At 42.9% G+C, this 15,958-nt stretch overlaps 1 long non-coding RNA gene across 1 annotated transcript in view; it reads left to right on the top strand.

Moving 5' to 3' along the window:
• The first annotated feature begins 5,909 nt into the window (after window positions 1–5,909).
• Window positions 5,910–15,958, top strand: part of LOC114816403 — a 53,938-nt gene continuing 43,889 nt past the window's right edge. The window contains exons 1-2 of the long non-coding RNA XR_003764204.2: window positions 5,910–6,016; window positions 7,475–7,590. This is a non-coding gene — a long non-coding RNA (uncharacterized LOC114816403). The remainder of the gene's footprint in view (window positions 6,017–7,474; window positions 7,591–15,958) is intronic.

Below are 15,958 nucleotides of genomic sequence, written 5' to 3' on the forward strand. Positions count from 1 at the left end.
GACTTATGGGACCTGATTGGCAAGGGCTGGCAGTGAGGCAAGATTTACACCTCAAAGAAAAAGACATAGAGGGAAATGCCCCTTTCCTGTCTGCCTGCACAGAAGGAAGGCATAGGGGACATGGTGGAGGAGGGGCTTTGTCCACCCAATGATGAAAGCATGCAAATTCTTCTGAATCAAAAGGTAAATCAAAAGGAAAATGGCAGCCAGCAAGACAAGGCGACAGTGACAGCCCATCATCAGTGTAACCACACGACAGACCGAGTGGCAACTCCAAAGCTGCCAAGTGAACCGCCTGAGGAGGCTGATACAGAGACAGCTGTCCCTGCTAGGAGACAAATCTTCCACAGCTTTTTATGGGCCTTGAAGAGGAGGAAGTGGCACTCCTCCCTGCACTTAAAATACAACAACAACAACAACAAAAGTCCCTGTCAGAAGCATTATTTAAGAGAGTTTCGGTGAGAGAACATTGTGAACGGAAATAAGTTAAAAATAGAATTGGGGAATGGATTTCTAGAAATGAGTTTGTGTGTTTGTGTTTAGTTTGGGGAAGAGATGCCAGCACATCTTTTAAGAAACCATCGTTTTGATTTGGTGCCTGGTGCTGTTGAGGGACTGTGTGTGTGTGTGCGCGTATGTGAGAGAGAACACATGTAGGGGGTTGTGGGAGAGTTAAATATTGGAATACCTTTGATACACAATTGCAGGATTCCCAGTGAGAAGAGAGCCTGGGGTCCAAGAGGGAAGTGGTGGGGAGTGAAAGCACAATGACAGAGGTAAACGGACTAATGATGTTTAAGACTCCTGGGGAATGATTTCTGACTCTCGGGTTTCATTTTTATTCTCCTTCCTGAACAAGAGCACATGTGGGTAAAGGGCTAGAATGTGTGCAAGATTGTGTGTGTGTGTGTGTGTGTGTGTGTGTGTGTCGGGGGGGGAAGAGGGTAGGCCTGCTCCCATCTGCTTTTGTTTTACATGCCCCTGTGGTGCTTACCGATGCATGGTGAACTTCAGTGCAGTGGCTCAGAAGTTCTGTGGATATAAACCAGCAAATTGGATCCGAGCATTCCATTTACCACACATCTTAGGTTCTTTATGTCTGTGGAGATAGAATTTTAAAAGCGCCCAGCACAATGTCCTCATTTTGCCTGACAAATGTCTAACAGTTACTCAGTTGGTCAGGGTGGGAGGTTCTGAGAAATTCAGGATTTTCTCAGTGGATCCTGCAGAAGTGTTTGAAAATGATGGGTCTATAGTTGTGCGAAATGGTCCAACTGATCGTCACCATAAACTGGTCTGGATGAAATGTTTCAGTGCATTCTGGGAACGGAAAGGCACCCAGGTTCTTTGCTTCTCTGGTATTAGTTTTGGGTTTTGTTTATTTTTTAATTTGTATTTCGATTTTCAGTCTTGTGCCTCTTTAAAAACTCTGCAAAAATTTATATTGAAAAATGACTTTCTGTAGCATCTTGAATCTCACGGTATACTTTCAAGAGCATCAGTAGAGTGTAGCCCCTTTGTAATTATAATAATATTTATGGCATTTGTTCAGCCCTAACTATGTGTCAAGCATTGTTCTCAGCACTGGGGTAGGTAAAAAGCAATTATTACCAGACCCGATCTGTGCCCCACTTAAGGTTAACAGTCTGAGTAGGAGAGAGAACAGGGATTGAATGCCCATTTTACAGATGAGGAAACTGAGGCAAGAGAAGTTAAGAAACTTGCCCACAGTCAAGTCACACAGCAGGCAAGTGGTAGAGCCAGGATTAGAACCCACATCCTCTGACTCCAAGGCCCTTGCACTTTCCACCAGGCCATTTTAGGTTTAATATTCCTGAACCTAGAGTGAGTGAAACACTCCTGACATCTTTAGCCACCACAGCTCAGGGGTCTTAATTAAAATATTGCCCTAATAAATGCAGCCATTCAACTAGATGGAAACCTATGTGAATTTCAATAATATACCCAAGGTAGCTCTTCTATTTAAGACATTATTTGACTAAATCAAAATGAGTGTTTGTTCAACTGCTGAAGCCGATGAAATCCTCTGCCCTCCTTTTTTATCCTACACACCATGAGTCTTGGTCAGAGACCGTGTGTGATCTGGGGACAGGGTGAGTAAACACAAATGAAATATGGCCACTATCAGCACAATTTTAATAGGAGGAAGTCGTGGATTCTGCAATAGACCATTTGAAAGTCAAAGATTTAAATCATTCAGGAAAGTCAACTATACCAGTAGATATCTAGTGAGTTTTCACTGGCATTATACAGGCATATCCCAGATTCCAAATGACTACAATGCATACAATCTGGTGCTATGTCATGCAGTAATTGCTGACATAGCCCAAGATCGAAAAACTCTGTCTCACATTACATTAAAAAGTTTAACAAATACTATTTTAAAAAAGCAAAAAAAAAAAAAAATGCTGCACGGATTGTGTTCAGTTTCCTCCTTTGCCTCCTAATAATAACTGTGGTATTTTGTTAAATGCTTTTTATGTGCCAAGCACTGTATTTAGCACAGGGGTGGTTACAAGATAATCTGGTCAGGCACAGACACAGAACCTACATAGGTTCATGGTCTAAATTGGCAGGAGAACATTTACTTTATCTTCATTTTACAGATGAGCTAACTGAGGCACAGAAAAGTTAAGTGACTTGCCCAAGGTCACAAAGCAAAGACAGGTAGCCGAGTCAGGATTAGAACCCAGGTCATCTGACTCCCAGGCTCATGTTCTTTCTACTGAACCATGTTGCTTCTTTTCTTCCTTCCCTCAAAATTCCTGGGATAGCCTATGAGCTCACAAAAAGAGGTACAATCCCTACTAGTATTAGCATGAGGTTTGCCTCAGACATATTTAGATCCTTCTAAATCTAGAAAAAATTTTCTAAATTAGAAAAAAATTTAGATTTTTCTAATCTTGCCTTTAGCACCCTCTCCTCCTGTTCTCCCTCTCTCTCCATTGCCCCTCATTCCCCTTTCCCTTTTTCCTCTTCCCTTCTCCGTGTTCTCCTCTTTCCCTCTCTGATCGTCTTCATTTTACTTCTTTGCTTTCCATTTCCTACTTCCCTCTTTTCCCTTTCCTTCCTTCCCCTCTTTTCTCTCTGGCTCTTCCCCCACGAGACTCTGCCCCAGGTGACTAGATTTCTGGTCACTTATCAATCAATTAATTACTAGCATTTATTGAGCACTTACTATGTGCAGAGCACTGTACTAAGCACCTGGGAGAGTACAGTATAACGGAGGTGGTAGATACGTTCCCCGATCACTGCAATTTAAATGAAACTAACAAAGTCACTGGATTAGGTAGATTGCCAGCAGTCACCTGCTTCTCTTGGCAGGATTGGCCTAGCTGAAGTGGTTCTTTCGGACACGTGGGATTCACCAGTGACAGTTGCTCATCAATATTATTACTGTTATTATTATTATTATCATTATTATTGTTGTTGTTGAGCACTAACTGTGTCAGGCACTGCTTTCATCCCTGGGAAGGGTAATCTCAGGAGAAGCAGCATGGCCTAGTAGAAAGAGCACGGGCTTGGGAGTCAGAAGGACATGGGTTCTAATCCCAGCTCCGCCTGTCTGCTGTGCGAACTTGGGCAGGTCACTTTATTTCTCTGTGCCTCAATTACCTCATCTGTAAAATGGGGATTAAGACTGGGAGCCCTATGGGGGACGGGGACTATGTTCAACCTGATTATCTTGTATCTACCCCAAGCATTTAAAACAGTGCCTGGCACATAGTGAGTGCTTAACAAATGCCCCAATTTTATTTCGTGGCTCAGTGGAAAGAGCCCGGGCTTGGGAGCCAGAGGTCATGGGTTTGCATCCCGGCTCTGCCACTTGTCAGCTGTGGGACTGTGGGCAAGTCACTTAACTTCCCTGTGCCTCAGTTCTCTCATCTGTAAAATGGGGATTAAGACTGTGAGCCTCACGTGGGACAACCTGATTCCCCTGTATCTACCCCAGCGCTTCGAACAGTGCTCTGCACATAGTAAGAGCTTAACAAATACCAACATTATTATTATTATTATTTATTCGTTTTTAATCAGGTCACTGTCACCGTCCCATATGGAGGTCACAGTCCAAGAATTGGGGAGAACAATAGGTTTTAGGGTGATCTCTCTGGAACCAAGAAAGGTCTCCTAGCTGGGAATGGGAAGTCGGTTCCTCAGAGCAGCCTGCTAGAGGGCAGACTCGATCCTGTGCTGTTTCCTCAAGGACCCACACCCTTTCACCTGATTCCTTCCTCATGTTTCGCTCTTTTCCAGGGATCCATTGGCCCTGGCAGAAGCTAGGTCTTGGGGGAATTTGGAATCAAAAAGCTCCTCACATCTGAAAGAGAAGATCCACACTGTGGAATTGCACAGATTGTTAGAGAAGCTAACTTCAGATTCTGCCCTGAACTGCAAAAGTTGACTTGGTTAAGGATGTTAGGATCGGGAGGGAATGAGTTTTTAAGCAACCCATTCCTTACCAATTGGTAATTCTTTTCTGGTAGAAGTGTGAGAAAAGAGAGATTTAGGTGTGCGTATCGAGGACTCAGAGTAGGTTTGCTGATCTAACAGTGTTTTTCACTATATTCAAATGTTCTTTAAAAAAACGCATCATCAAAAATTACTGACGGTAACAGTGTGCAAATCAGAAAACTTATCTTCTTTTTATAGACCCAAATCAAATTACTCTCTTCATTTTTCTCAGCTGCAGAATATTAGATTGTACGGGACTAAATGACTTCTGTTTATGAAAAAGGTGAATTTTTAAAACAGAATTTAAAAGCCTGTAAGCGCTCTAATGAATTTACTTTAGAAACCCCAAATGATCTTCGGGTAGTAATTTTATTTATTTTGAAACTACAGCTCCCATCACGATCACAGCCAGTGTAAGATGATTTTATTTAATTCCAGACTTAATTTAGTATCCCTTGGACTGCAGCATTTTGAATAGCAGTTTAAGCAAGTATGTTAACCTTCTTGTATTTTAACCTAATGAAATAATCATCCTATTCTCTGACCTGTGATTTTAAATCTGACTGAGTTTTCAGTATATTGCAATTCACAGATTCTTTCCCCTCTTGCACTGGGTGTGTAGTTGTCCCATGGTTTTCAATGTTCTTAATGAGCTGTTAACAAGCTGTCAATTACCTATGCAAATGAGAGTTAGACATTGAGGGGTTGCTGTATCTAGAGCTAAAGTGTGCTACCTTGGAATGTTATGAAATAAATCATTCAGCTTTAATAGCTGTCTTTGCCTATGTGTCTTCTGTCATGTATGAAGTTTTTTTCATTATAATATCTACCCTTTAAGAAAACGCCCCTGGGGATTTTGAAGACAGTTAGAAGGGGGTTTACCTAAATCTTTTATAACTGGAATCCTGACTTACTTTTTGCCATTTGTCTAGGCTGCTGCGTAAGCTTTAATAGCCAGTGATGGATACGGAGACTTTTTTTTTTTTTGAGGAAGGATTGGGGAAGGGGGGAGAGGTGGGGAATCTTGTGAATAGGAGAGCAGCGTGGCCTAGTGGAAATAGTATGGGCTTGGGAATCAGAGGACCTTGGCCTCGAATCCCTGTTCTGCCTTTCTCGCTTGCTGTGTGGGACGTTTGGAGGTCGCTTAATCTCTCTGTGTCTCATTTCCTCATCTGTAAAATGGGGATTAAATGCCTGCCTCCCTCCCTCTGATGAGGGAGAAGGACCTTGTCTGATCTGATTATCTTGTATGTACCCCAGTGCTTGGTATATACAAGTGCTTAGTAAATATCATTACTATTATTAGTATTATTCTGTTGCTCCCCATTTAGCTGATTTACTTGACCCTTAGTTCAGGTTTTACCGGTTGTCTTCAGTCTGTCTGGATGCCGGCCTGGCTTCGCTAATGAGGTTGTCTTGTGGGCTTTTTCAGGTGTGGTTCTCCTGGAGAGTTTTCTCTGTGCATAGTAAGGCCCAAACTGTGAACATCAATCAGTCAGGCCGGTGACAGCCCAAACTGTGAACATCAATCAGTCAGTCAATGGTATGTACTGAATGATTACTCTGTGCAGAAAGTACTGCTCATTGTGAGCAGAGAGTGTGTCTACCAGCTCTGTTTTTTTGTTTTATGGTATTTTTTTCATAATAATGATGGTATTTGTTAAGTGCTTACTTTTGGCCAAGCACTAAGTGCTGGGGAAGATACAAGTTTATCAGTTGGGCACTGTCCCTGTCCCACTTGGGGCTCACAGTCTAAATAGGAGGGAGTAGGATTTGAACCCATTTTATAGTTGAGAAAACTAAGGCACAGAGAAGTTAAGTGACTTGCACAAGTTCATATAGCAAGTAATTGGCAAAGTCAGATTAGAACCCAGATTCTATATGAGAAGGAGCGTGGCCTAGTGGATAGAGCCCAGGCCCGGACATCATAAGGTCCTGGCTTCTAATCTCAGCTCTGCCACTTGTCTGCTGTGACCTTGGGCAAGTCACTTCACTTCTCTGAGCCTCAGTTACTTCATCTGTAAAACGGGGATTAAGTCTCTGACCCCCATGTGGGACAGGCATTGTGTCAAGCCCGATTTGGTTGTATCCACCCCAGCGCTTAGTACACTGCCTTGCGTTTAGTAAGGGCTTAACAAATGCCGTAATTACTATTATTATTTCCACTAGGCCAAATTGCTTCTCTGTTGCACTGTACTCTGCACACGGTTGCATTGTGCTCCACTCAGTAAAGCGCTCAATAAATACCATCGATGATGATGCTACTAAGGGCTTGGGAATGCTAGCAGGGGTCTTCATTCAAGCAGCGTGGCTCAGTGGAAAGAGCACGGGTTCATGAGTCAGACGTCATGGGTTCTAATCCCGGCTCCGTCAGCTGTGTGACTTTGGGCAAGTCACTTCACTTCTCGGTGCCTCAGTTCACTTATCTGTAAAATGGGGATGAAGACTGTGAGCCTCACATGGGGCAACCCGATGACCTTGTATCTCCCCCAGTTCTTAGAACAGTGCTCGGCACATAGTAAGCGCTTAACAAATACCAATATTATTATTAAATACTATGTTAGAGATTCTGTGTTAACTGTAGATTTTGCCAATTTGGTAACAGAGATATATAAGCAAATTGAATACGGACTGTCATCTTTCGAACCGGCCAGTATAAAGGTGATTGTTTGGGCAAAGAAACTTTCACTGGTATGTTCACTATGGAATTAACTTAGCTTAGAACAGTGCTTGACACATAGTGTTTAAAAAATACCATTATCCTTTTGGGACAAAAGTCATAGAGAGCAGTGACTGCAAGAGAGCCCCAATGAGTTTTTTTTTTTAACATAATCAGATAAATAAAAGCAGCAGCAGAACAACTGAAACATCTCAGGAAGTAGTTCATGGCAATCGCTGAATATATAAACTCTCTATCCCCTCTCATGTGGGTACCCATGTACTGACTTTCCCGTCTTTCTCAATGTTTTTCCATTGTTCTCTCCTTTATTACACACTACAGTCTTTTTCCATTGACAAACCTGGAGTGGTATCTATATTGGAAAAATGAAGACTATTTCTCAAGAGCTCCAAATAATATGGGACCCAGGTGATTAACATCAAATCACCAGGAAATGGGTAAGCACTTTAAATTTTGACAAATAGTCCACTTAGCCTGACTAGAATGTTTGGAAAGCCTGCAAGTGAATAATTTTTGCAAGTGTAGAAAGAGGCATTTGGAGAGGAAGAGCGTTACTATTTCAACTCTGTAGGCCTCAGAGACGTGTGGGTAACTTCCTCTTTTAAATATTTTCTTTCAAAACTGCCCTTCAGTTTGAACTTACAATTCATTCTCAAAAAGAACATGTTCTGTGTTAGAATGAAGGATGTTTCACGAATCTATAGCCTGAAGTTTTATAACTCACTTATTATAAAACCAAGCAAACAAACAAAAACACTATGCTGGATGAAAGTGTAGCCAGAACAAGTATTTTGAAGCCGAAAGCTCCACAATGGAGGGTTTATTTTTAGTGATCAAAGTCGTAAGGCAATTTCATTAAATAAACGAAGTATACCGTTTGTTGTTATAGTCACACTGAGGTAATACCACCTTCATTTAGGTCATTGGCATGGAAAAGAGTTGCCCTACATATACAATAGCTGTAGAAAAGGAAATTTTGCAAAGCCATTTGAATTGAGAGGTTTCACCAGGAGTGGGCTATCTAAGGAGAGTCTCACCAGATTGTATGCTAATTGTTCCCAATGGAGGCTCCATGGTCTGAATGCTGTTTCTGACTTTATTTTCTGTTTTCTGTTTGTACATAAGATAATCTTTTTTTTTTCCATCTGCAAACTCTAGGGGGTAAATTTTGAGCATGATGCTCAGGGATTTAGCCATGGGACTCCCATTAACGTTAATGGGAATTACAGACTCTGTTCCTGTGCATCACATTGAACATTTACCCCTTAGATGATGGTGTTTTGTGGTTGAATTTTTAATTATATTTACAAATAAATTCCCCTCACAAACATCAGTGCTTCTCAGGCAGTGTGTTTTATTAAAATAGGCCTAGTATGAATCAAGTTTTGATTCCCAGTCCATCAGGGATTTGTTTATTTGGGAAGGTGCTCTTGGTTTTATAACTACATATAGGAAAATTCCAAAATTTAAATATTCAGAGTGCCTGGTTGTCGGTGACAAGGAGAGACAAAGATACCCTGGTTTTCTCTCCAGCTGCAACCACAGGCATTTATTGAGCACTAGTCACTACTCCTCCATTAAAAGAGATGTAGGAATGCCAGTGCTGTTTTCCACAGGAAAACATTATGCTTTCAATTAAGGAATGGGAGAGGGATGGAAGGAGGGGGAGGGTGGATTTTCTGATTTCCCTACTCCTTCTCTCTTCTGTGTCTCCTATGCACTTGTATCTGTACCCTTTCAGCAATTGATATTCACCCCACCCTCTCTTCTCAGCACTTAGGTCCATATTGGTCATTTATTTTAATGTCTGTCTCCCCACTAGACTATAAGCTCCTTACAGGCAAAAGATGCAAGTACCAACTCTGTTGCACTGTACTTTCTGAAGCACTTAGTATAGTTCTCTGCCCAGTAAGTGCTCAATAAATCCAATTTGATTGATGAATTTCTATTTCTCCAGAACAAAAGGAAAATCTGGAAAGCGCTTGGTTCCCAACACATTCAGTTGGAATGGATTGTCTGGTCACTTGTCAACATGACCATTCAAAATGGAATGGAATGAGAAGTAACATGGCCTAGTGGAAAGAGCCTGGCTCTGGGAGTAAGAAGGACCTGGTTCTTATCATAGCTCTGTCACTTATCTGTTGTGTGACCTTGGGCAAATCACTAAACTTCTCTGTTCCTTAGTTACCGCATCTGTAAAATGGGGACTAAGATTGTGAGCTCTATGTGAGACAGGAACTGTGTCCAACTTGATGATCTTATATCCACCCCATCACTTAGCACAGTGCCTAGTGAATAGTAAACACTTAAAGAATATCCTTATCATCGTCATTACGGAGCAAATGCTCACAGTGATTGATCACCCATTCTGTTGATTATCCAGGCCCCTTTGGTCTTCCCTGACTAGCTCCTCATTTCCCCACCCTATTTGCTGTCCTTTCTAAGTAACCTCTTTTATCTGGGTTTGAAACTCTTAAGCTCTTAGGTGCTCACCTCACCTTGGCCTTAGAGTACTTAGGTACTTTTCACTGTACTCTGCTGCTTCCCCTCTCTGAAATGTATTTTAATGTCTGCCTCCCCGACTAAATGATAAACTCTTTGAAGTCAGGGATCATGTCTTTTCATTCAGTAGTATTTATTGAGCGCTTACTATGTGCAGAGCACTGTACGGCAACAGATAGAGACAGTCCCTGCCGTTTGACGGGCTTACAGTCTAATCGGGGGAGACGGACAGACAAGAACAATGGCAATAAATAGAGTCAAGGGGAAGAACATCTCGTAAAAACAATGGCAACTAAATAGAATCAAGGCGATGTACATTTCATTAACAAAATAAATAGGGTAATGGAAATATATACAGTTGAGCGGACGAGTACAGTGCTGAGGGGATGGGAAGGGAGAGGGGGAGGAGCAGAGGGAAAGGGGGAAAAGAGGGTTTAGCTGCGGAGAGGTGAAGGGGTGTGGTAGAGGGAGTAGAGGGAGAAGAGGAGCTCAGTCTGGGAAGGCCTCTTGGAGGAGGTGAGTTTTAAGTAGGGTTTTGAAAAGGGGAAGAGAATCAGTTTGGCGGAGGTGAGGAGGGAGGGCGTTCCAGGGCCGCGGGAGGACGTGGCCCGGGGGTCGACGGCGGGATGGGCGAGACCGAGGGATGGCGAGGAGGTGGGCGGCAGAGGAGCGGAGCGTGCGGGGTGGGCGGTAGAAAGAGAGAAGGGAGGAGAGGTAGGAAGGGGCAAGGTGATGGAGAGCCTCGAAGCCTAGAGTGAGGAGTTTTTGTTTGGAGCGGAGGTCGATAGACAACCACTGGAGTTGTTTAAGAAGGGGAGTGACATGCCCAGATCGTTTCTGCAGGAAGATGAGCCGGGCAGCAGAGTGAAGAATAGCCTGGAGCGGGGCGAGAGAGGAGGAAGGGAGGTCAGAGAGAATGCTGACACAGTAGTCTAGCCGGGATATAACGAGAGCCCGTAGCGGTAAGGTAGCCGTTCGGGTGGAGAGGAGAGGGCGGATCTTGGCGATATTGTAAAGGTGAGACCGGCAGGTCTCGGTAACGGATAGGATGTGTGGGGTGAACGAGAGAGACGAGTCAAGGATGACACCGAGATCGCGGGCCCGAGAGACGGGAAGGATGGTCGTGCCATCGACGGTGATAGAGAAGTCTGGGAGAGGACCGGGTTTGGGAGGGAAGATGAGGAGCTCAGTCTTGCTCATGTTGAGTTTTAGGTGGTGGGCCGACATCCAGGTGGAGACGTCCCGGAGGCGGGAGGAGATGCGAGCCCGAAGGGAGGGGGAGAGGACAGGGACGGAGATGTAGATCTGCGTGTCATCTGCGTAGAGATGGTAGTCAGAGCCATGAGAGCGAATGAGTTCACCGAGGGAGTGAGTGTAAATGGAGAACAGAAGAGGGCCAAGAACTGTCCCTTGAGGAACTCCAACAGTTAAAGGATGGGAGGGGGAGGAGGCCCCAGCGAAGGAGACCGAGAATGTCTTCACTGTACTGTACTCTCCAAAGAGTTTAGTACAGTACTCTGCATTCAATAAATATCATTGATTGATAGCATCTCTATCAGTGAGTCTGCAGGGCAGAGAGAGTTGAAACTCAAATCAAATCTTTTTTTTTTTTTTTGAGAAGAAGTTTAAACAGGCAGCAGTTTAAAAAGATAGCAGCTAGTATAAAAAATGAGCCGTCTCTGTTTTCTCTGAATGATCCTGTAGCTGGCTACTGTGTGCCAAAACAGTATGCTGCATCCCTTTCTGTCTCATTTTGTGTACTTCATGCTCCAGAGGGAATATGATGGGGAAGGATGTGACAGTAGGAGTGGCACTGACTAAGCTAAACCCAAGTCCAAGCAGCACGTCTAGTGGAAGGAGCCTGAGCCTAGGAGTCAGACACTCAGGGTTCTAATCCCCACTCCGCCACTCACCTGCTATATGACCTTGGTCAAATCACTTAACTTCTCTGAGCTTCAGTTCCTTTATCTGTAAAATGGACATTCAATGTCTGTTCTCCTTCCTACTTAGTCTGTGAGCCCCATGTGGGACCTGATTATCTCGTATCTACCCCAGTGCTTAGTGCAGTCCTTGACACCTAGTAAGAATTTAACAAATTAGTATCACTTTTATCAATTCCTCTGCACCGGGTTCCTGGTCCAGGACTGAGTCTCACCCCTTGCTCTTGATAGAAGACTCTTTCGTCATCCTCATCTTCATACATATTCATCTTGATTTCACAGAGATCCCAAAGCGAGTGCCGTTAGCCCCATTTATCAGAGAGTGCGAGACTCAGAGATTAAACCACACTCTGCCTCTCTCGCTGATTGCATGAGCTAATGAGTTAATTGGAAAAGATTAGCAGATTTCTCCAGAAGTCTAGACGTGATCTATATGACTGAAATTAATATCTTTAAAAATGCAGGAACTGAGGTGTGCCACTGAAATCAAAACATGCAGAGCGACAAGAGGGAAACCTAGACGTAAGGGGATGAAACTAAATTACTAGTGCCATTTTGATTTTTGAAAGTGCTCCATCTCTAGACCTATTACAGATATGTTAAATCAACCTTTTGCTTTACAGCAAACATAATCATCTGTCAAAAATATTAAGGAAGTGAACATAATATGTAATTCAAAATTCTTAAAGCATAAATTCTAGCACTTGAGATCTTATTTGCACCCTCCTTAACACATATATATCTGCTCAATTCATTTATTTGGATAGTATTGTATACTTGTCTCCCCCTTTGGAGTGTTATCTTCTTATGGGCAGGAAGTGTGCCCCTTCATTATTATGTTCTTCCCAAGTGCCTTGGACAGTGCCCTGCACCAGACACTCAATAATTGCCATTATTAATCTGCCAGTAGTATTTACTGAGCACGTACTCTGTGACTATCACTGTACTAAGCACTTGGGAAAGTACAATAGACCGGATCCCTCCCTTCAGTTTACAGTCCAGTGGAGGAGGCAGATATTAAACTCCAATTACAGGTAGATACACATTTAAAGATATATACATAAATGCAATGATAGGAGGAGTAAGTACCCAAGACGTTAGGTGACTTGGAGGGACTGAGGTGGGAGTAAGGGGTAAGTAGTGTGGGGAGATGAGGCATTAACTAGAAAGGGCTCCCTGGAGGAGATGTGATTTGAGAAGGGCTTTGAAAATGGGGCAGAAAGTGGTGGATGTGCACTTATGTTCTTATCTGTAATTTATTTATGTTCATGACCATCTCCCCTTCTAGACTGAAGTTTGTTGTAGGCAGGGAATGTGTCTGTTTATTCTTATATTGTACTATCCCAGGAGCTTAGTACAGTGGTCTGCCCACAATAACCTCCCAATAAATAATAATAATGGCATTTAAGTGCTTACTGTGTGCCAAGCACTGTTCTAAGTGCTGATAATAATGATGGTATTTGGTAAGCGCTTACTACATGCCATGCACTGTTGTAAGCGCTGGAGTAGATACATAAATACAAGGTCATCAGGTTGCCCCACATGGGACTCACAGACTTAATCCCCATTTTACAGATGAGGTAACGGAGGCACAGAGAAGTTAAGTGACACAAGTGATTAAATGAATGAAAGGGAAGGAAGCTCCAGCTGGAAGGGGGGCATGAGCAAGAGGTGGATGGCAAGCAGTGAGAACCTGATTAGCTCGTATCCACCCCGTTGCCTGGCACGTAGTAAGCACTTAACAAATACCACAATTATAATTATTAAAGAGGCACAGGAATTAGGTTGGTTTGGAAAAAGAGAATTAGGCAAGATGGGCTGTAGTAGGAGACAAATGAGAATAGGAGAAGGGAGAGAGCTGATTGAGCGCTTTAAAGCTGATGGTAGGAGTTTCTGCTCGATGCAGAGATGGATGGGTGACCATTGGAGAATTTTGAACAGTAAGGAGATGTATGAAAAACGAGGCTTTAGAAACATGATCTGGGCCGGTGAGTGAAGTATGGATTGAGGAGGGGAGAGGCTGGAAGCAGTAAACTCAGTAAGGAAGCTGACAAAGTAGATGAGTCAGGATATGAGGTCTGCTTATACCAGTGCTATGGCAGTTTAAATGGAGAGAAAGGGAAGGATTTTGAAGATGGCATGGAAAAAATGACAGAATTTGTTGACTGACTGATAAGCTCATAAACTCATAACTGCATCTTTTAGAATGCCAGGGTTGTGATCACCACAACCTTGTGCTAAATAAAACTCTTGCTGTAGTATTCACCCCATGTTTGATGCCTCACCCATGTCGTTTTTTCTGTCAACTCAATGTGCTGTATCCAAACAGGTTCACGTTGTCAGACGAGTGTCCCCTAATTCCCTAACAATGCTCGAGCTAAACACATAGTGAAATACAGATTCCGGCTGGGTTGGGAAAACTTAAAGGTTTATTTAGGAAATTGAAACAAGTGAGTTGCAGCTGTTTTGGGAAAGCAGGATCTGAGCCGTCGATTTCAGAAGCTGGCTCCAAATGAATGCATGGATTATTACTATTATTATTTGGCATTTCTGGAGTGATGATAGTTTACAAATCACAGAGAAAATATATGCTTCACCCAGTGGAACGGCAATCTAAATAAGGCAAGTATCTTCAAATCTGGGCGAGAGTGAAGGAGGAGCATTAGCAGGCCAGGGATTTATTACGGTTTCCTTGTTTTCATCCGTTTTTTTAGTTTGGATTCCATTATCATTCCTATTCAGTGGTCAGGGGAAGGATGGCAAGGGGAATTTGGAAATGGATGATGAAAGCAGAGCGAAGTGACACTTGGTGCTGATATAGGCAAGCAGCTGATAGAGGAGAAGGATGTGGACTTGTTATTAAGAGGAGTTGGAGCTTGTGAGTGAAACATTTTGAATAAATTAACTTTACGGGTTGAAAATAGATTGAGTTGATTTGAAAGTAGAGGTAGATAGGAGTCACAGGACATCAGTAAGGGGAAAAAAACACACTCGCATAAGAATCAATAGTATTTATTGAATGCTAACTGCGTGCAGAGCTCTGTCTCTCCTCCTTGGGGGAGTATAATAGAGTCAGTAGATCTGAAAGATATGATCCCTGCCTTCTGGCATTTTACCATCATTCCTGGGCCAGATACCAGCCAATGCAGTCCAGTTTCTGACAATGACAACAGAATGCATTGTACTGTCTCGAGTGCTTAGTACAGTGCTCTACACAAAGTACGCACTCAATAAATACGGTTGAATGAATGTCTATGATAGTTGTCATCACTTACATACATTTGAACTTTTCTATGTTCATCCCTAATTTTCTTTCTCATAACTCGCTTTGGGCCACTTCATGCCTTAATTTCTCCCAACTCTCTTGAATCTGCTGATATTTTCGGCCTATTTGGTGTAGTGGATAGAACACAGGCCTGGGAGTCAGAAGATCATGGGTTCTCATCCTGGCTCCACCACTTGTCAGCTGTGTGGCCTTGGGCAAGTCACTTTACGTCTCTGGGCCTCAGTTACCTCATCTGTAAAATGAAGATTGAGACTGAGAGCCCCATGTGAGACAGGGACTGTGTCCAACCCGATGTGCTTGTATCCACCCCAGCGCTTAGTATAGTGCCTGGTACATAGTAAGCACTTAACAAATACCATAATTATTATTAATTATTATTATTATCCACTAGAAACACATTCAAAGAGCTTACTGCCCACTAGGTGAAGAATGATTTCCCCTTGTTTGTATTGAATATGTCACCTTCAATCAGTCAGTGATATTTACTGAGCAGTTACTGTGTGCAGAGCACCGTACTAAGTATGTGGGAGAGTGCAATAAAACAGAGACATTCCCTGCCTGCGACGAGTTTGGTCTGTCTCCTGTTCCACCTTTCCAGTGATGCTTTATCTGCCCAAACCCTTGGTGATTGTTCCATTTCAATTCCCAACTGCTTGGGTAGCCTACTAAAATCGCATCCTCTCTTCCTGGCCCTGAAAACCATCCCTGATTAATTTCTAATCTCTTTTCCATATATCCCCCAAATGCCAGCTCATCACTTCCACGCCACCTAATCATTTAATCATCCTTAACCTCCTGTGCTACTAACCTGATTAACTTATACCTACCCCAGAGCTTAGAACAGGGCTTAGCACATAGTGAGCACTTAATAAGTATGATAATTATTATTACGTCCCAAAGTAGCACAGGAGGTTAAGGATGATTAAATGAATAGGTGGCGTGGAAGTGATGAGCTGGCATTTGGGGGATATATGGAAAAGAGATTAGAAATTAATCAGGGATGCTATTTGTTAAGTGCTTACTATTTGCCGGGCGCTGTTCTAAGTGTTGGGATGGGTACAAGCCAATTGGGTTGGA

This window comes from Ornithorhynchus anatinus, chromosome 1 (genome assembly GCF_004115215.2).
Source record: "Ornithorhynchus anatinus isolate Pmale09 chromosome 1, mOrnAna1.pri.v4, whole genome shotgun sequence".
In the NCBI taxonomy this organism is placed as follows: Eukaryota; Metazoa; Chordata; class Mammalia; order Monotremata; family Ornithorhynchidae; genus Ornithorhynchus; species Ornithorhynchus anatinus.